Here is a 6516-nt window from a genome sequence, read left to right on the forward strand (position 1 = left end):
TTCCAATCAAGACTGTGTCCAGAATAAAAGGCTAGTTCCACAAAAAAGTCGTGGTGCTCCTGGCAGAAGAACAGGAAGTGGGCCCTGGGCAGGCATACCCGACAGATGTCCACTACACTTGGCTCAGTGGCCTAGTCAGGGATATGCCCCCCAAATCCAATCTTAATTCGCTGAGACAGTCCCGTTGTCTGCTCATCAGTTAAATGGCGAAGAGGAAACCTGCATGTCATGGTTAATTTAATGCGGCAACTTGATTGGGTTAAAAGGTGACGAGACAGCTAGGTAAGCATTGTTTCTGAGTGTTTGTGACAGTGTTTCCAGAAGAGATTAGCATTTGAATTCATAGACTGAGTAAAGAAGAGCGCCCTCGCCGCCGATGCAAGTGGGCATCGTGCAAGCCACTGGAGGTCTGAATAGGACAAAAAGGGGGAGGGGGTGAAATTTCTGTCTTTCCTTGAGCTGGGACATTCCTCTTCCCCTGCCTCTGAACATTGGTGTTTGTGGTTCTCACGGTCTTTGGACTCAGACCACAATTTATACCAACAGCCTCCCAATTCTCAAGCTTTTTTTTTTTTGCGGTACGCGGGCCTCTCACTGCTGTGGCCTCTCCCATTGCGGAGCACAGGCTCCGGACGCGCAGGCTCAGCGGCCATGGCTCACGGGCCCAGCCGCTCCGCGGCATGTGGGATCCTCCCGGACCGGGGCACGAACCCGCGTCCCCTGCATCGGCAGGCGGACTCCCAACCACTGTGCCACCAGGGAAGGCCTTCGTATGTTTTATTAGTTATTCAATTGGTGTATGAGTCACTTTGCCTTATTTATCTGGCAAAAAGTATGTTAAAATCTGATTCCTTTGACAAGTAAGGTTTTGTCTGTTAGGTAAGGGATAAGTATGCTATCCACCTATCACCAACTTCTAGAATTTAAAACTAACCCGTGAAATATCTTTATTTAGGTCTTATCCTCTCAAACTTACTATTTAAATGATAAAATGGTAAAATTGGGTTCCCAAAATGTAAAGATCCTAATAGAAGTCTCTATTTCTAAGAGTAAAATAAAAAAGACAGCTTAACACTGTGGGGTGAAAGCTATCCTGAGGCTTCTTTTTTTTTCCCCTTCCCTGGAACACTTAGAAACCAGAAAAAAAAAATCTGAGGTCCAAAATAAAATTTTATGGAAGCATTTCTGTTGTTGTTTTTAATGAGAGTTTCAAGAGAACAGGATATTTGACTATGGCAAACTACTACTCAAAGGAAAGAAAACCAAAACTCCAAAGCTCTTCACTAAATTGGCAACAATTCAAAGAAGCTGAGCTAAACAGAATTGTATCTCTAATGCAATTACAAGTTTCCCGGCATTCCTGTGGAACCTTTCGTAAGCCCAAGTGGCATAGAGTGAAGAAGCAATTACCTTTTTTTGTAAAAGCACAAATCATCCTCGTATTTCTTTCGGTTAGTGAAAACAGGTACTAATGTAGGTCTTTTGTAAAAGCGAAGTGGCATAAAGAAAAGGGGGGTGATACCTGTAATATGAAACTTCTTAATGGGATGAAACACCATTAACAAAATTTAAGTCTGCACATCTTTTGGCAATGAAATAAGTGAAATTAATATAAAAATATTTTGGAAAGGTTTAAGGTCACATTGAGAACTACAGAGAAAACTTTCATCCTAGAAAGCAAAATGGGAGGTGTCGTTAGTTGCTTTAGTCTACCACGTCTGAAGAGATATAATTCGGATAATGACCATCCCAACAGGTGCTTAGTTTCAAAACGAATACAAGCAATTTATCATGAAAAACCTACACGTAATAAGCTGTTTTTCTTCTCTGTTCTGCTCCTTTGTCCTACCATGTATAAGTTAACAAAAACTACCCTTTGCAACTCCTCCTAAAAGCAGAGAAGCAAGAAATGGAGTAATAGAAGTAAGCCTGAGAATTCATGGAACGCTAAGAGCCTTTTCTCTGCCTGGTCATGGCCACTTACGTTTCAATATGGAAGAGTTGGAAAAATAGAATCATATCTTGGCTGTTAGTTTCCTTGTCAAAAGCCGTCAGGTAGACAGCTATTAACCAGGCAATTAGCCTAAAGTCCTCAGATAATGATTAAAACAAATAGAAACAGACCCCCCAAAAAAACAAAACAAAACAAAAACACCTTACATTTTCCTACTGAAATCTTTTATTCTGAATTTGTTGCTGCTTAAAGAAAACAGCTTTGCCCATAATTCATTGTGCCCTGGATTTATGACACCAATTTGTATTTGGCCGATTAGAAACAAGGCCAAACTGCATTCTTCTTAGATCTATTCAGTTGATAAAGGGCACTTAACTGATATCTTTCATATAATCTTTAACAAGAACTCATAAGTCGCATTAATTATGCCCCAAGAGATGGGGGACCGATGGTAATTTAGATGGGCACCTCTGAAAAGGTTTGTCAGTTTCCTGTCCCATTGTAGCCATATTTTTTGTAAAACCTTAGGGAAAGACTGAAATTCCCCACCAATCTGAGATTGCATGTGAGTTTTTGCAACATTAACTGGAAGAAACAAGATTCCCAACATGGCACCCAACAGGCCTCTGCAGATAAAATCATTGACCAAAGGAGCACTGTGAGTCGTTGCTGTAGGCAGGTGCTCCTTGATGGGACATCGAAGTCCAAAAAAAAGGACATTGCTGAATCCATTACGGAAAAGAACGGGCACCAAGCCTCGATAATACTAATTCCATGGCATTTCAGTGCCTTGAAAGCCTGATTAGTGTTTGTAAATTTGTCATGACACTTGTGGGCTCAAAGCAATGTTTGAACGCTTTCCAATGGACTGAAAATTGCTTCTGTTGTCCCTGCAAGTACTGCAGCCATGCTAGGGTTGCAAACTCCGGGGTACTGATATGCTTACGGAGAAGGCAAGATAGATCCTCATACAGACCAGCCAGTGTAGTCGTTTTCTGCATTAATGGAGGAAGGATTCCACCATACAAGTTTCGAAATCCATCCCTCCTCAACTGAAGTACTGAATCCCAGATTTTGATTCCATACAGCCGTTGCCGAAAGAGCTGAATGGGAAATGTGATTGCTATATTGTTGAGAGTTGCACGGCTGCCACACAAGTAATGCTTCATTTCACTAGCATTTGCAATATGAGGTGATGTATCTTGCTTTGAAGATGTTAGGATTTGTGACCTCTTTTCATGAGCTTCTGAATCCATCGTGTTGCTTAAGATCTTCTTCAGGAAGGATTTTTTTTTTAACCTGAAACACCATGATAACTTTCTCAATTTCTTCCATTGTTACTGGTCTGTTAGGTTCTCTCTTCTGGAGTCAACTTTGATAACTGGATTTCCCGTCACCGCGGGCGCCCGTCTCCACGGGCAGTACCTGCCCGCCCGCAGGTTGGCGAGCCTGCAAGCCCGCGAGCCAGAGCCGGCGCAGGCGCAGACCTTGACCAACCCCAGAGCTCAGGGCGGAGCGTGACGCGCTCAATGCCTCCGTGCCCCCTCTCCCTAAACCCGCGGAGGGTCAGGTGACACCGGCCAACTCCTGGCAGTGGTTCGGCACCACAGGGCAGGTGTAGGGTCACCCATCACACCTGTTGTCAGGCTCTAGGGTTCTGCTTGCTTGATATTACACACTTCTAATCGAAGAGAGCTCTAAATTCTATATTTTTCCCCCTGTGTGGTATGTTGGCAACTTACTATCACTGGTAACTTATTTTTTTATTGAAAAATAAACATTTGTTGCTGTACAATATTGTGTAAGTTAACAGTGTACAATCTAGTGATTCGCAATTTTTAAAGATTTTACTCTATTTTAGTTCTAAAATATTGGCTGTATTCCACACGTTGAACAATATATCCATATAGCTTGTTTTATACCTAATAATTTGTACCTCTTAATCCCCTACCCCTATATTGCTCCTCTCCCCTTCCCTCTACCCACTGATAACCACTAGTTTGTTCTACATATCTGTGAGTTTGCTTCTTTTTTGTTATATTCATTAGTTTGTTGTATTTTTTAGATTCCATACATAAGTGATATCATACACTATGGGGTCTTTCTCTGTCTAATTTCACTTAGCACAATGCCCTGCAAGTCCATCCATGCTGCAAATGGCAAAATTTAATTCATTTTTATGGCTGAGTAGTATTCTATTGTATTTGTACTTTATGATGATAGCCATTCTGACAGGTGTGAGCTGTTATCTCATTATGGTTTTGATTTGCATTTCCATGATGATTGATGGTGTTGAGCATCTTTTCATGTGCCTGTGGGCCATCTGCATTTCCTCCTTGGAAAAATGTCTATTCAGTTCTTCTGCCCGTTTTTTATTTGGGTTGTTTGTTTTTTTGATATTGTGTTGTATGTGCTGTTTTTATATGTTGGATAGTAATCCCTTATTGGTCATATCATTTGCAGATATTTTCTCCCATCAGTAGGTTTTCTTTTCATTTTGCAGATGGTTTCCTTTGCTGTGCAAAAGCTTTTAAGTTTAGTTAGGTTCCATTTGTTTATTTTTGCTTTTATTTCCTTTGCTTTAGGAGACAGATCCAAAAACGTATTGCTGTGATTTACATCAGAGAGTGTTCTATGTTTTCTTCTAGGAGTTTTATAGTATCCGGTCTTACATATAAGTCTTTAATCCATTTTGAGTTTATTTTTGTATATGGTGTTAGACAATGTTCTAAGTTCATTCTTTTGCATGTAGTTGTCCAGCTTTCCCAGCACCAATTACTGAAGAGACTGTCTTTTCTCCACTGTGTATTCTTGCCTCCTTTGTCATAGATTAATTGACCATAAGTGTGTGGGTTTATTTCTGGGCTCTCTATCCTGCTCCATTGATCTATATGTCTGTTTTTGTGCTGGTACCATACTGTTTTGATGCCTGTAGCTTTGTAGTATAGTCCAAAGTCAGGGAGCATGATTCCTCCAGCTCTGTTCTTCTTTTTCAATACTGTTTTGGCTATTTGGGGTATTTTGTGTTTGCATACAAATTTTTAAATTATTTGTTCTAGTTCTGTGAAAAATGCCATTGGTATTCTGATAGGAATTGCACTGAATATGTAGATTGCCTTGGATAGTATGGTCATTTTAACAATATTGATTCTTCAAATCCAAGAACATGGTATATCTTTCCATCTGTTTGTGTCATCTTCAGTTTCTTTCATCAGTGTCTTACAGCTTTCTGAGTACAGGTATTTTGCCTCCATAGGTAGGTTTATTCCTAGGTATTTTATTCTTTTTGATGTGTTGGTAAATGGAATTGTTTCATTAATTTCTCTTCCTGATAGTTCATTGTTAGTGTATAGAAATGCAAGAGATTTCTGTGTATTAATTTTGTCTCCTGCAAAATTTTACAAAATTCATTGAGGAGCTCTAGTAGTTTTCTGGTGGCATCTTTAGGATTTCTATGTATCATGTCATCTGCAAACAGTGACAGTTGTACTTCTTCCTTTCCAATTTGGATTCTTTTTATTTATTTTTCTTGTCTGATTGCTGTGGCTAGGACCTCCAAAACTATGTTGAATAAGAGTGGTGAGAGTGGGCATCCTTGTCTTTTTCCTGATCTTAGAGGTAATGCTTTCAGCTTTTCACTGTTGAATATTGTATTAGCTATGGGCCATATATGGCCTTTATTATGTATTTTCCCTCTATGCCCACTTTCTGGAGAGTTTTTATCATAAATGGATATTGAATTTATCAAAAGCTTTTTCTGCATCTATTGAGATGATCGTATGGTTTTTATTCAATTTGTTAATGTGGTATACCACACTGATTGATTTACAGATATTGAAAGATCCTTGCATCCCTGGGATAAATTGCACTTGATCAGGGTGTATGATCCTTTAAATACAGTGTTGAATTGTATTCAATTTGTTAGTATTTTGTTGAGGATTTTTGCATCTATGTTCATCAGTGATATAGGCCTATAATTTTCTTTTTTTTGTAATAGCTTTGTCTGGTTTTGGTATCAGGGTGGTGCGGGCCTCATACAATGAGTTTGGACGTTCCTTTCTCTGCAATTTTTTGGAATACTTTGAGAAGGATAAGCATTAACTCTTCTCTAAACATTTAGTAGAATTCACCTGTGAAGCCATCTGGTCCTGGACTTATGTTTGTTAGGAGTTTTTAACAATTTCATACTGGTAATTGGCCTGTTCAAATTTTCTATTTCTTCCCGGTTCAATCCTGGGAGATTCTACATTTCTAAGAACTTTTCACTTTCTTCTAGGTTGTCCATTTTATTGGTATATGGTTGTTCATAGTAGTCTCTTATGATCCTTTGTATTTCTGAGGTGTTGGCTGTAACTTCTTTTTCATTTCTCATTTTATTGATCTAGGCCCTCTCCCTTTTTTTCTTGATGAGTCTAGCTAAAGGTTTATCAATCTTGTTTATCTGTTCAAAGAACCAGCTTTTAGTTTCATTGATCTTTTCTATTTGTTTAGTCTCTATCTCATTTACTTCTGCTCTGATCTTTATGATTTATCTCATTCTACTAACTTTGGGTTTTGCTTGT

General features: G+C 39.3%; 1 pseudogene; it reads right to left on the reverse strand.

The window, feature by feature from the left end:
- Window positions 1-2339: 2339 nt before the first annotated feature.
- On the reverse strand, window positions 2340-3240 carry LOC114900303 (annotated as a pseudogene).
- Window positions 3241-6516: the final 3276 nt, after the last annotated feature.

The sequence above is a fragment of the Monodon monoceros genome, unplaced genomic scaffold (assembly GCF_005190385.1).
Source record: "Monodon monoceros isolate NGI ecotype Baffin Bay Population unplaced genomic scaffold, NGI_Narwhal_1 Super_Scaffold_19, whole genome shotgun sequence".
Classification (NCBI taxonomy): Eukaryota; Metazoa; Chordata; class Mammalia; order Artiodactyla; family Monodontidae; genus Monodon; species Monodon monoceros.